This window comes from Coregonus clupeaformis, chromosome 1 (assembly GCF_020615455.1).
Source record: "Coregonus clupeaformis isolate EN_2021a chromosome 1, ASM2061545v1, whole genome shotgun sequence".
Classification (NCBI taxonomy): Eukaryota; Metazoa; Chordata; class Actinopteri; order Salmoniformes; family Salmonidae; genus Coregonus; species Coregonus clupeaformis.
In genome coordinates, this window is record NC_059192.1 from 99,114,372 (window position 1) to 99,130,083 (window position 15,712).

Consider the following 15,712-nt stretch of genomic DNA (forward strand, 5'->3'; position numbering starts at 1 on the left):
TGTGGAATACTTTCGACACCTTGTAGAGTCCATGCCCCAGTGAATTGAGGCTGTTCTGAGGGCAAAAGCGGGTGCAACTCAATATTAGGAAGGTGTTCCTAGTGTTTTGTACACACAGTGCCTTCAGAAAGTATTTATACCCGTTGACTTTGGTCTTTGTGGTTGAATCTGTGTTTGAAATTCACTGCTCGACTGAGGGACCTTACAGATAATTGTTTGTGTGGGGTACAGAGATGAGGTAGTCATTCAAAAATCATGTTAAACACTATAATTGCAAATTATTGCAACTTATTATGTGACTTGTTAAGCACATTATTTTGTCCTGAACGTATTTAGGCTTGCAATAACAAAGGGGTTGAATACTTATTGACTTAAGACATTTCAGCATTAAATGTTTAATTAATTTGTAAAAATGTCTAAAAACATTCCACTTTGACATTATGGGGTGTTGTGTGTAGGCCAGTGACACAAAATCTCAATGTAATACATTTAAATTCAGGCTGTAACACAACAAAATGTGGAAAAAGTCAAGGGGTGTGAATACTTTCTGAAGGAAATGTATAAACAGTGCCTTCGGAAATTATTCAGACCCCTTCACTTTTTCCACATTTTGTTATGTTTCAGCCTTATTCTAAAATGGATTAAATAGTTTTTTTTCCCTTCATCAATCTACACCCAATACCCCATAATGACAAAGTGAAAACAGGTTTTTAGATAAAAAAAAAAGAAAAAAAAGCCTTATTTACGGTATTCAGACCCATTGTTATGAGACTCGAAATTGAGCTCAGGTGCATCCTGTTTCCATTGATCATCCTTGAGATGTTTCTACAACTTGATTGGAGTCCACCTGTGGTAATTTCAATTGATTGGACATGATTTGGAAAGGCACTGTCTATATAAAGGTCCCACAGTTGATAGTGCATGTCAGAACAAAAAACAAGCCATGAGGTCAAAGGAATTGTCCGTAGAGCTCCGAGACAGGATTGTGTCATGGCACAGATCTGGGGAAGGGTATCAAAAAATGTCTTCAGCATTGAAGGTCCCCAAGAACACAGTGGCCTCCATCATTCTTAAATGGAAAAAGTCTGGACCCACCCAGACTCTTCCTAGAGCTGGCCACCCGACCAAACTGAGCAATCGGGGGAGAAGGGCCTTAGTCAGGGAGGTGACCAAGAACCTGATGGTCGCTCTGACAGAGCTCCAGAGTTCCTCTGTGGAGATGGGAGAACCTTCCAGAAGGACAACCATCTCTGCAGCACTCCACCAATCAGGCCTTTATGGTAGTGGCTAGACGGAAGCCACTCCTCAGAAAAGAATGGGAGAAACTCCCCAAATACAGGTGTGCCAAGCTTATAGTGTCATACCCAAGAAGACTCAAGGCTGTAATTGCTGCCAAAGGTAATTGAACAAAGTACTGAGTAAAGGGTTTGAATTGTGTGTAGATTGATGAGGGAAGAAAACCGATTTAATCAATTTTAGAATAAGGATGTAACGTAACAAAATGTAGAAAAAGTCAAGGGATCTGACTTTCCGAATGCACTAGGGTTTCATTCAAGCTTGGGTTCTAAAGACACTGTATGTCATGTACTGTATTTGTTTTCCCCCCACACAACTCCACAACAAAGACGCGAGGCATGGAGGAAGATACTATCCTGTTATCCCAGCATCAGCCTTGGTGGTGTTCCCAATAATCTTTGCAGTGTTCTTCACCATAGGGAGATGGCAACAAAGATAAGATACATTTACTGTAACACAGTTCACTTATCCTGTATGTGTCCCTCAAAAAGAGCTGTATCTGTCTAACCGATTCTGTGTGCATTCATTCTCTCACTTCATAATCTCCAGAGAATCTTTGAATGGTGGATGACCAATCAATCCTTTGAAAAGCAGAGAGCAAAGTTAGTGAGAGAAAGTAGGTTGGTTGAAATGTTAAACCAATGGGCTAGCAACACAACGCTGCTTGGAAGAGTCTTTGTAATCTCCCTGATTTGAGGCTGGGCTGCAGGTGACTGAACAAAGAAAAGGTACCTCAGGAATATGTTTGGGAGGAGCAGCCAGATTGTGGGAGGGTTGGGGGCCTGTGTGGGGTAACCAGAGATCTGTGTGGGTGTGTTGCGTCGGCTAACTCAGCCAGGTGAAACCTAGAAGATTTTACTTGGTAGGGGTGGGTAGAATAAACAAGCTGTGTGGTGGGTTGAAATGTCCCTTGGCAAAGAGCTCATCAACTGCTTTAACGTTTAAATGAATCAGTTACCTTGGCCACAATCAGACATACAGTGCTGAATGTACCATCAACATCATTTTGCATATAACTGTACTGGTCTCTCTAATTCCCTTCATAAGTTAACTTGCTGTATGTTGCAACACAGTAAAAGTAGCATTGTGTATTATTGATTAGCTGTATTACTTGCCATACTGTAGAAATAACTGTTGTAAAGAAAGGTACATCCCAAAATGTGTAATTTTTTATTTCATGAAGACACTTTGAAAAAAAAAAAATGTCAGTAGGTTGTTGTGGTTGATCTCATGTACTTACATTGAATAGGATATCAAGGTGTTTTGACACTTGAATAGGTTATTCCGGTGTATCTCTAGATCAGGGTTCCCCAAACTCGGTCCCACATAACCCCCAGGGTGCAGGTTTTGTTTTTTGCCCAGGCACTACACAGCTGATTAAAATAATTAAAGCTTGATGATGAGCTGTGTAGTGCTAGGGAAGAAACCAAAACATGAACCTGAGTTTGGGAAACCCGGCTCTAGATGACAGATTGATAAAGCCATCACCTGCTGCTTATCTATTGCATCATATTTTCAAACAGCCTATGAAGTATGATGCAATAGATAGAAAGGAAAACTGCCTGAAGGCCAGGGTATCAGGCCAGGATATTATGTACATTTACAATGAAGGTTACTGAATGTTTATGTCCATTAGAGAGAATGGTAGTTCATGTGTCAAGACAAATAAATGCAGTTCAAAGAAAATGCTATATAAAGTGCAGCTGCTACATCTTTCAATACTGTGGTGGAGTAAATAGCACTGTATTTGAAAGTTATTACGGATGTTGCCTCTATCAGATCAGGGTGTCTTCTTCTATGACCATGGTGTGGTCCTGATAGAAATATGCTGTATAGAACATACTGTACAGACACCTTCTGTACATCACTCTGCAAGGTTCTTTGAATAAGGCCCTGAAGTTAGTCTCAAAACAACACCCACAAGCAGAGAGAGAGTGGGAGCCTTGTGGTTGCTTTAGCTCAAGTAAAACTACACAAATACATGTTTCAAAATGAACGAGTGTCAACATACATGGATTCCATCAACCACCACAACACCCCCATATTGTCTGTGTGTGCATATAAGCTTCTCTATCGCCATCTATGTCAGCATGTGGTTATTGCTTATTTGTTCTCTCTGAGGTCAGTAGCCTACATGGGTCAGTCGCTCTCATTCTCCTTATATGGAGATGTGGTACCTTCCTCTATCTCTGCACAGCTTCTCTCAAGCAAGAGAGCTGACACCACAAACCATGCTCTCAGTCCCCTGCACCCACATTTAGCAGACACTCTTATCAAGAGTGACTTACAATAAGTGCATTCAACAAAGAGAGAGAGAGAGAGAGAGAGAGAGAGAGAGAGAGAGAGAGAGAGAGAGAGAGAGAGAGAGAGAGAGAGAGAGAGAGAGAGAGAGAGAGAGAGAGAGAGAGAGAGAGAGAGAGAGAGAGAGAGAGAGAGAGAGAGAGAGAGAGAGAGAGAGAGAGAGAGAGAGAGAGCTCCATCAGTAAGGTAATACAGACTGCAGTAGGAAATTTTGCTAACTGGAGACACAATCATGATCGTTCAAAAATGCATGAACCATTGGAAAACATTTTAAAGAGCTTGAATCGTGTGGTAATAATGATTTGCCAGGCTTAGCCACAACTGGAAAGTGTGGTTGCCATGCACAGACAGGAGGGCAAGAGAGACGGGTTCTGGGTGTTTGAGATGTGTTCAGGTTTAACACTATCTTCTACTTGCTGTGACATACACAACCACAAGCTCACCAATAACCATCTTACTTGGATTAAATGCTCATAAGATCATTTGAAGATACAAGGGGTATGATGAATGATGTTTATTTCTCTTTATGGAGACGTGTAGTTAGGGTCTCTGTCTCTAAGCTAGACAGGATGTGGTGGGGCTGCAGAGAAACAGAGATGATAGAAAACAGAGGCAGGGAGAAATACACCATCTCTGACTGATATCATCAACCACACGGCCAAGGTGACAAGCACCAAAAACCTGTTCAGACTATATTAATTGAAAGTGTTAAAATGTGGTATTCAGAGTAGAGCTAATGCCAAATAAAGTAGTGTTAATTGTATAGAGTTTGACCTTTTGAGGATATGGTAAGTGCTTTATTTGTCTCTTCCCCATTGTGGAGTCTTAGCAAAGATTAGGGACGGCTGCAGTGCGAAACTGCACTGTAAAAATAGAAAGTCTAAAAACAGCATGGTTTTGTAATGAAACCATGGAAAGTAGTGCACCTAATCCAAAATCGAATCAAATCAAATTTTATTGGTTGCATACACATATTTTGCAGATGTTATCGCAGGTGCATTTAAATGCTTATGGTTCTAGCTCCAAAAGAGCAATACTGTAGGTAGCCTGTGTCACGCCCTGGCTCTGGGGACGCTTGTATGTTGAGCCAGGGTGTGAGTTTTCTTTGTTTGTTCTAGTTTTGTATTTCTATGTTGGCCAGGGTGGCTCCTAATCGGAGACGGCTGTAGCTCGTTGTCTCTGATTGGGAGCCATACTTAGGTAGCCGTTTGGCATTGTTTTATGTGGGATCTTGTTCCGTATGGTTTGTATTGTAACCAAGGACTTCACGTTTCGTATCGTTTGTTGTTTTGTTCGTGTGGTGAATTAAAAAATAAGTATGTTCACTTATCACGCTGCTCATTGGTCCATCTCCTCCGACGATCTTGACAGAAGATCCCACCAAGACTGGACCAAGCAGCGTGTCCAGGAGCCAAAGCCAGAGGTATCGCTAGCGGATATCCACCTCGACTGGGTCAAGCCGCGGGAGGAGGAGAGAGGCTGGACTTGGAAGCAGAGGAGCGAAAGTCTGGCGAGAGCTATGGAGGCCTGGCCCACGGGGTGGAGAGACGGCCAGACATTTTTTAGGGGGGGGCTCACGCCGTGGACGACGGGGCAGCAGGAGGCCGCCAGGTTACGGGAGTCACTGGTCACCAGGGGGAAGGAGGATGTAGAGGAACGGCGAGAGGTACTGGGGTGTGTTGCCAGTCCGGTCCGGCCCGTTCCTGATCCCTGCGTAGGGCCAGTGGTGTGTGTTCCCAGTACGGTCCGGCTTGTTCCTGTCCCTCGCACCGAGCCTGTGGTGCGCTTCGTCAGCCCGGTCCGGCCCATTCCTGCTCCCCGCACCTAGTCAGTGGTGCGCTTCGTCAGCCCGGTCCGGCCCGTTCCTGCTCCCCGCACCAAGCCAGTGGTGCGCGTCGTCAGTCCGGCCCGCTCCTGCTCCCCGCACCAAGTCAGTGGTGCGCTTCGTCAGCCCGGTCCGGCCCGTTCCTGCTCCCCGCACCAAGCCAGTGGTGCGCTTCGTCAGCCCGGTCCGGCCCGTTCCTGCTCCCCACACCAAGCCAGTGGTGTGCATCGTCAGTCCGGCACAGCCCGTGCCTGTTCCAGCGGTGCCTGGTCCGGCACCGGTCAGCTGCACCACGCCGGAGCTAGAGCAATCCACTCCACCAGTGTTCAGTCCAGCTCCGGCCAGCAGGGCCAGACCGGACCAGGGGTACTTTGGGGGGTTAGAGAGGGAGTGGGGATCATGCCCGGAGCCGGATCCGCCGCCAAGGCGGAGTGCCCACCCGGTCCCTCCCCTGTGGTGTTTGGTTGGCGCGGTCGGAGTCCGCGCCTTTGGGGGTACTGTCACGCCCTGGCTCTGGGGACGCTTGTATGTTGAGCCAGGGTGTGAGTTTTCTTTGTTTGTTCTAGTTTTGTATTTCTATGTTGGCCAGGGTGGCTCCCAATCGGAGACGGCTGTAGCTCGTTGTCTCTGATTGGGAGCCATACTTAGGTAGCCGTTTGGCATTGTTTTATGTGGGATCTTGTTCCGTATGGTTTGTATTGTAACCAAGGACTTCACGTTTCGTATCGTTTGTTGTTTTGTTCGTGTGGTGAATTAATAAATAAGTATGTTCACTTATCACGCTGCGCATTGGTCCATTTCCTCCGACGATCGTGACAGCCTGGTGGTTTGGAGCGAAGGGAAAAATCTGTCATTCTGCCCTTGAGCAAGGCAAGTTACCGTAATTGCTCCAGGGTCGCCATCAATATTGGCTGATCCCTTGCCGTGACCCCCACTCTCTGAGGGGAGTGGGATATGCAACAAAACACATTCCCATTTCACACCTCACACTTGTACAGGTTACCCACTTGTGCATACAGTGTAACATCACTATATACAGTGGGGGAAAAAAGTATTTAGTCAGCCACCAATTGTGCAAGTTCTCCCACTTAAAAAATGAGAGAGGCCTGTAATTTTCATCATAGGTACACGTCAACTATGACAGACAAAATGAGAAAAGAAATTCCAGAAAATCACATTGTAGGATTTTTAATGAATTTATTTGCAAATGATGGTGGAAAATAAGTATTTGGTCAATAACAAAAGTTTCTCAACACTTTGTTGTATACCCTTTGTTGGCAATGACACAGGTCAAACGTTTTCTGTAAGTCTTCACAAGGTTTTCACACACTGTTGCTGGTATTTTGGCCCATTCCTCCATGCAGATCTCCTCAAGAGCAGTGATGTTTTGGGGCTGTCGCTGGGCAACACGGACTTTCAACTCCCTCCAAAGATTTTCTATGAGGTTGAGATCTGGAGACTGGCTAGGCCACTCCAGGACCTTGAAATGCTTCTTACGAAGCCACTCCTTCGTTGCCCGGGCGGTGTGTTTGGGATCATTGTCATGCTGAAAGACCCAGCCACGTTTCATCTTCAATGCCCTTGCTGATGGAAGGAGGTTTTCACTCAAAATCTCACGATACATGGCCCCATTCATTCTTTCCTTTACACGGATCAGTCGTCCTGGTCCCTTTGCAGAAAAACAGCCCCAAAGCATGATGTTTCCACCCCCATGCTTCACAGTAGGTATGGTGTTCTTTGGATGCAACTCAGCATTCTTTGTCCTCCAAACACGACGAGTTGAGTTTTTACCAAAAAGTTCTATTTTGGTTTCATCTGACCATATGACATTCTCCCAATCCTCTTCTGGATCATCCAAATGCACTCTAGCAAACTTCAGACGGGCCTGGACATGTACTGGCTTAAGCAGGGGGACACGTCTGCCACTGCAGGATTTGAGTCCCTGGCGGCGTAGTGTGTTACTGATGGTAGGCTTTGTTACTTTGGTCCCAGCTCTCTGCAGGTCATTCACTAGGTCCCCCCGTGTGGTTCTGGGATCATTTTGACCCCACGGGGTGAGATCTTGCGTGGAGCCCCAGATCGAGGGAGATTATCAGTGGTCTTGTATGTCTTCCATTTCCTAATAATTGCTCTCACAGTTGATTTCTTCAAACCAAGCTGCTTACCTATTGCAGATTCAGTCTTCCCAGCCTGGTGCAGGTCTACAATTTTGTTTCTGGTGTCCTTTGACAGCTCTTTGGTCTTGGCCATAGTGGAGTTTGGAGTGTGACTGTTTGAGGTTGTGGACAGGTGTCTTTTATACTGATAACAAGTTCAAACAGGTGCCATTAATACAGGTAACGAGTGGAGGACAGAGGAGCCTCTTAAAGAAGTTGTTACAGGTCCGTGAGAGCCAGAAATCTTGCTTGTTTGTAGGTGACCAAATACTTATTTTCCACCATCATTTGCAAATAAATTAATTAAAAATCCTACAATGTGATTTTCTGGAAAAAAAATGTTCAATTTGTCTGTCATAGTTGACGTGTACCTATGATGAAAATTACAGGCCTCTCTCATATTTTTAAGTGGGAGAACTTGCACAATTGGTGGCTGACTAAATACTTTTTTCCCCCACTGTAAGTACCCCGTAATTATAACAATACACACAAATCCCAAAAATAAAAAGAAAGAAATTAAGAAATATCAGAACAAGCAATGTCAGAGTCTGGAATAAGAATTCTGTATATTTAGTATAGTTTTTTCAATAAAGGATTACTTTTTTAATGTTTCACTATTTTTATTTTTATGAAATTCACTGAGGAGGATGGTCCTCCTGTTCCTCCTTTGTGGAGCCTCCACTGGGAGGTTGACCTGCAAGAATGTGGGATTTCTTCTTCTTCTTCTTCAGCTTCTTCTTCGGGATTTGGTTGGTGGGTCGCATCCAATTTTTAGGTGCATACACCGCCACCTACTGTACTGGTGTGTGAGGCCATTCACCACCTACATACATTATATTATTTTCTACGATAATACAAAATTAGGAAAAATAAAAAGGAAAATTGCCCTGACAACTATTAGCCCTCTCTAAAAACGACACCACCCATTCCACTATTTAACCCTATCTAGTCCTACTTCAGACCAACTATCTGAGAGGACATATCACTACCACTCAACACCCCCTGCAGCTGTTCTGCAATAAATCCTGACAATCCCAAGTACTTCTCTGCCGCTGCCACCACAACCTCTATTTTCTGTGACCATTTCTGCAGTACAATTGACAACCATGGCTATGAATGCTAAAAAGCCCACCTTACTGAAGCACATGTTCTTCCCATCACTCTCTCTTGGTCTCTGCCTACTCACAGGAGTCCTCTCAGTATCCCTCACCCTGCACACATCTTCCTCTACTACTCTCTTCACTGCTTCGGCATAATACATTTTCTGTGCTACTCTAACCCTGGCAACCTCAATCTGCCTTTCTCTCACTGGACACCTCCGATCTCCAACCCTATGAGCACCCCCACAACTAACACACCCAATTTTATCCACCGATACCACACATTCCTTCACATTGACAATCCTGAATGTGAGAATTGGTGCGGTCCTCATTGAACATTAATTTGCCTGACGGTTTTGATATCCGTTCATCATGATCCATTACACCTCATGGCACAACAAGCTTAATACTAATATATAAATATACTTTCATTCTTCAAACATGCATACAACATTAAAAAGAAAGGAGGACCAAGGCACTCTTCATATAATTGATTAAAATGCCTTTATTTGTATGCCATGTTCAATGGAAATAAAGATGAAAAACTCTGACACGTTTCGACTGCATGGCCTTCGTCAGGGAGTACAAAGATACGATAATACAATGTCCTCTTTTGAACAGCATTTTCCAATCAACCCTGATTTGAAGAGGGAGTGTTTACATAATTCATTGGGCAACACCTAGTAAGCAATACTATACACATTCATATATACTATACACATTCCCCCCTTGAATATGACTGGGCAAAGTGGTAAGAATAGGAGAGCCATCTATTTTATAGTACACTAGATCACAGCAAAGAGGGACCACAGAAGTCTAAACATGGCTGAGGGCAATGAAGCAAAATGTCCACTAGATGACAGCAAAGGGCCCCCTCACGAGTCTACAGGAATCTTCATTTAAACCAGGGTACTTAGTGGCCTGTAGTTTGTAAATCCCAAAACGTTCCCTTTGGTTTAGCTGTTTAAGATGGTCTCCTTTTCTAATTGAGGCCGGAACATGATCAATACCCATAGCTTGTAAGGAGGCAGGGTCGCCATGGTGTAAGGACTTGTAGTGTCTTGCCAATGGATTTATTTTTTTATTTTATTTCACCTTTATTTAACCAGGTAAGCCAGTTGAGAACAAGTTCTCATTTACAACTGCGACCTGGCCAAGATAAAGCAAAGCAGTGCGATAAAAACAACAACACAGAGTTACATATGGGGTAAAAAAAACATAAGGTCATAAAACACAACAGAAAATATATATACAGTGTGTGCAAATGTAGCAAGTTATGGAGGTAAGGCAATAAATAGGCTATAGTGCAAAATAATTACAATTAGTATAAACACTGGAATGCTAGATGTGCAAGAGATTATGTGCAAATAGAGATACTGGGGTGCAAAAGAGAAAAATAAATAACAATAAAGGGATGAGGTAGTTGGGTGGGCTAATTTCAGATGGGCTGTGTACATGTGCAGTGATCGGTAAGGTGCTCTGACAACTGATGCTTAAAGTTAGTGAGGGAGATAAGAGTCTCCAGCTTCAGAGATTTTTGCAATTCGTTCCAGTCATTGGCAGCAGAGAACTGGAAGGAATGGCGGCCAAAGGAGGTGTTGGCTTTGGGAATGACCAGTGAGATATATCTGCTGGAGCGCAGACTACGAGTGGGTGCTGCTATGGTGACCAATGAGCTAAGATAAGGCGGGGATTTGCCTAGCAGTGATTTATAGATGGCCTGGAGCCAGTGGGTTTGACGACGAACATGTAGTGAGGACCAGCCAACAAGAGCGTACAGGTCACAGTGGTGGGTAGTGTATGGGGCTTTGGAGACAAAACGGATGGCACTGTGATAGACTACATCCAATTTGCTGAGTAGAGTGTTGGAGGCTATTTTGTAAATGACATCGCCGAAGTCAAGGATCGGTAGGATAGTCAGTTTTACGAGGGCATGTTTGGCAGCATGAGTGAAGGAGGCTTTGTTGCGAAATAGGAAGCCGATTCTAGATTTAACTTTGGATTGGAGATTCTTAATGTGAGTCTGAAAGGAGAGTTTACAGTCTAACCAGACACCTAGGTATTTGTAGTTGTCCACATACTCTAGGTCAGACCCGTCGAGAGTGGTGATTCTAGTCGGGTGGGCGGGTGCCAGCAGTCTTTGTTGCCTACCCAAAGATAGTCTTTGTTGCCTACCCATATTGCATACTTGTTTTCCGCTAAGTGGTCTTGAATATAGAATACCTTGCACTGTGGACATTCCAATGGAGATTATAAGAGCACATGGCCATTAAGGCCAGATTATTCTTCAGGATGTTCAAACGTTCATAAATGACCAGCAGGGTCAAGTAATAATCACAGTGGTTGTAGAGGGTGCAACAGGTCAGCCCCTTCAGGAGTAAATGTCAGTTGGCTTTTCATAGCCAAGCATTCAGAGGTTGAGACAGAAGAGAGAAAGTTGAAAACAGCAGGTCTGGGACAAGGTAGCCCGTCCGGTGAACAGGTCAGTATTCCATAGCCTCAGGCAAAACAGTTGAAACTGGAGCAGCAGCACGACCAGGTGGACTGGGGACAGCCAGGAGTCATCAGGCCAGGTAGCCCTGAGGCTCAGGTCCTCCGGGAGCGGAGGGAGAGAGAATTAGAGGGAGCATACTTAAATTCACACTGGACACCAGATAAAACAGGAGAATTACACCAGATATAACAGACTGGCCCTAGCCCCACGGCACATTTTAGATTTTTTACATTTTAGTCATTAAGTAGACACTCGTATCCAGAGCAACTTACAGTTAGTGAGTGCATACATTTTCCATACTGGTCCCCCGTGGGAATTGAACCCACAACCCTGGCGTTGCAAGCGCCATGCTCTACCAACTGAGCTACACATAGACTATTGCAGCATGGCTGGGACAGGGGGAGGTCGGGGGACACTGTGGCCCCGTCCGATGATACCCCCGGACAGGGCCAACCAGACATGATACAACCCCAATATTAAATAATCAATATTGTGTTGCACCTTTAACCAATAGCCTAACAAATGAACAACTCTTACAAATAAAGTACAAAGCTTAACTTCTGATTGTCTTTAAGACATCCTCTATATCAAATTTCAGCCAGACCGCCCAGCCAACCCAAGCTTCACTTTGGTGTACATTTATACATTATATTATCCAACAATGTAATAAATGGTTCAATAATTGAAATGACCATTATTCCCAGATCCCAGACTGTAGCTTTAAGCTTAAGCAGCTGTCATGTAGCTACTGTAGGTCTACCCATCAATGCAAGATAAAACTTTGTTTAATTCACTGAATATACTGCAAAATTCACCTGAGCTCCGTAGACTGGTCTTCCCTGGCTGTCTGATCCTGCTGGGAATCTTCGCACTCCTAAAAGGTAGGCTATACAAATAGCTCAAGAAAAAGTGCAAGTCTCTCCAACTCTGCTCTCTTCAAACTACATCTAGCATATTGGTTAATATCAGGGGCGCAACTTTGGTTTTAGAAGTGGGGGGGACTTAAAGTCGGATGAACACTCCAAACAGGCTACCTGAATGCTTGGAGGCATTGTATCACATTCCAATGATAAAACGGGGGGGGACAAAAATGCAATTTCAGAATGTGGGGGGACATGTCCCCAGTGAAAGTTGCGCCCCTGGCTGATATAGCCCAGTATTACAATGTAAGGGCTATGTGAGAATCTCTGGTAATTTAACCTATTTATTAAGTTATCTTTGCACATTTGATATTGCCTATAAGGCGAACAATTGCTGGGACTATGGTTGGCAAGTGAGCTGCGTCACATACGCCTAAAATAACATTGTGGGACTGCGGTTGGGATTGGGACCAAAGACATTTTAATAAGATAGACCACATCCTGTCGTTTCCAATGGGAGGCAAGTGAGCCGAGTAGGTGGGATCAAGTGTGGAGATGGGTTTTTCAAAGTCATGTTTATTGGTCTATCAGATGTCAGTCAGATGGCTTAGTGACATAAATAAATTCATGTGAAGTTCAAATGAGATGCAGATGTTGGACTGGAGATTTGGAGAAGAGGGACTTCAACACTTGATTTGATGTAGCTAATGTTAAGTAACTATTCGTGGTTGAAGACTTTCATAATGCTACCAAGATAGAAAAGCAAGTTACAAATATATAGTTTAATGTTATACATTTTACAGAAATTAGATATAAAAAAGGTTTTGTAGTGGGCGTTAACTGTTTGGTGTTAGCTAAAGTAATGTTACTGTTTGTAGGTAGTTAAAACACAGAACATGCAAGAAACTAGCTAATGTTAGTCAGCTAGTTAACAGTTGTCATTAGTTTTCGAATCAATACTGGAGACTATTGGTAAAATATAATTGAGTGAGGTTATTAACTATAGCTAACCCATTACACTTATCTTACTACATTTTATAATTTCACTTGGGCAAGAAGAGAGCAATAGTAGCCAGTTCGATATATACAGTATATTATATATTTATCCGCAAAATGGCGATTAGCTTGCTAACATTAGCTAGCTACTGTAGAGGAATAAATCAGATTCTGCACGTGACAGACAAAGAGCAAACATTAGCTAGCTAGTTTAGCTAGCTAATCATTCAGGACCACACATCTGAGAGAGCACAGGACGTATTTGTTTACTCAAAGAGCTAGTAACGGTGAGAACCTCGATAAGCACAGACAAACAGTGTTTGTATTAATTAATGTACTCTCTACAGTACTGCATTGTTACACCTCAAAAGAGCTAGAACCAGGTGTTGGAATCAAAATTATTTTACAATCGTTTTGTTTTGAACAGAACCATTACCAGGCGGACATTGGAATTACTTTCTGAGTGACAGTGAGGACAAAGCAGGGTTCCCCCAACTCGCGGGACGAATTTGGCCCATGGGTGGTTTTATTTAGCCCCCCAAGTATTCCCATGCATAATAGAGGTACCTGATCGTATACAAACGTAAGCAAGGTTTGAATTATTATATTTTAGTCAGACATTATATCTGTTCAGGCTTCTTACGGTCAATTTGCAGTCCACTAATTATTTGTAATTATATTCCGGCCCCCCATCCGCTCAAGAAAAAATTGTTGATCCCTGGGATAAAGGGATGAATCTTCTTGATGATCCCTGGGATAAAGGGTTGAATCTAGTTGATGATCCCTGGGATAAAGGGCTGATTCTAGTTGATGATCCCTGGGATAAAGGGCTGAATCTAGTTGATATCTGGGATAAAGGGAATGTATGACTCCTTTTTTCTCTGTTTGTTTTTGTTCTCTTCACCAGGATAGTGAGACGAGGGGGAAGTCCAGGCACCAAATAAAATCACTATCCGGTGAAACACTTTGTTTTTGGTTTGTTAACTTCACAATACATTTTTCTAAGCTGCGCTCGCATTCTACACATGGTGTATTTCTTTATAATTGTTCTATGAGGGTTTAGGCATGCTAAACATGGCCTTCCAGGATGCAATCAAATGCACTAGATCTAAGTAAGAGGACTCTTAGTCCTGCTTACGTTTTTTGTCAAATATGTCCTCTATTTTTGTTACCATCACCCTTAGCAGTTGAGATGTCTCCACCAGCCTAGCGACCTCAGTCTAGCGCTTCCTTTTGATAAAGGTTGTTTCATCAGAAGATCCTGTAGCATAGTTATGCTCAGAACCGATGTGGACCAGCAGCCTCTTGCATGCCTTGCAGTCACGGAGGATTGACTCTTTCTGCATCTCAGCCATCCACTTATATAGTTCAGGATCTCATCCTTCAAACAATCACCATCTCATCCCCTTCGGCAGTGTTGATCTGTGTATTGGGGAAATAATATTTGTGAGTCATACAAACACCTCTTTTTAAAGTTGTTTGTGTCATATAGAAGTTGTTTACCGTTGTAATTGCTGTAGGGTCACTGTCTGAAGCAGTGGGAAGGTGCAACTGCCGATGACCGGTGGAGGATTCTCTGAGTTGGCCTGCATCATCGGGACTAGGGCTGGAAGCAAGAGGGGTAGGAGAAGTGGTGTCTTTGCTGTGGAGTAGTAGGTCGTCATCTGGATCGGTCTGGCAGTTTGTGTTACTTGCACAGGTGCGGATGTTCGCAATTGAAGCACGTTTAAGTGCAGCAGAAAACTATTTGGCAGAGGGGTTGAATCTGTGGCCACCTTTCCCCCTAATAACTGAGAACAGATTCTAGAAAAAAATACAACTGAAACATTAGGATAAACGTTTGAAATAGCCTCTGATCTATCATCTCCTTATCTATTTTATGTTGTCATCTGAAGGTGAATGCAGGAGAGGAATGCAAAAGAGGAAGGTCCAAGAAAACATGGCAGAGAACATTGGAGACTGAGCACCAACAACAACTAGCCCGATGGGTGAGTGATTCAATGTAGAGGGCTACGGGTCCCGACAGAGATCATTGAGGCGCGGTCAGCATCTTGCATGCTGCGGGTGGGAGCGAGCGGTCAGATGTTTATTTATTTTTTGTCCCATAGATTATTTGGAAACGGTCGTCTTTCTGCTTTGTATGCGTTAGCCAAGGCCTATATGTATTGGACTGCGTTTGGGTTTGGGACCTCTTATTCAATATATGTCTCATGATTACCCTGCATAAACAGAAAGGAAAACGCTGCACACTGCTGCTCATGCTCCCAGGTGATATTTATTTATTACAACGTTTCAACACTTAGGTCTCCATCAGGCATCCATATCCCAGGTGGTAAAAAATATATAACATAGGTTCACAATATTAACATTCAATGTATCAAAATATATGATCATACACAAGGAATGTGATCAATATTTCCAGTAATATATATACATTACCAGTAAAAAGTTTGGACACACCTACTCATTCCAGGGTTTATCTTTATTTTTACATTGTACAATAATATTGAAGACATCAAAACTATGAAATAACACATATGGAATCATGTAGTAACCAGAAAAGTGCTAAATCAAAATATATTTTATATTTACAATACTTCAAAGTAGCCACCCTTTGCCTTGAAGACAGCTTTGCACACTCTTGGCATTCTTTCAACCAGCTTCATGAGGTAGTCACCTGGAAT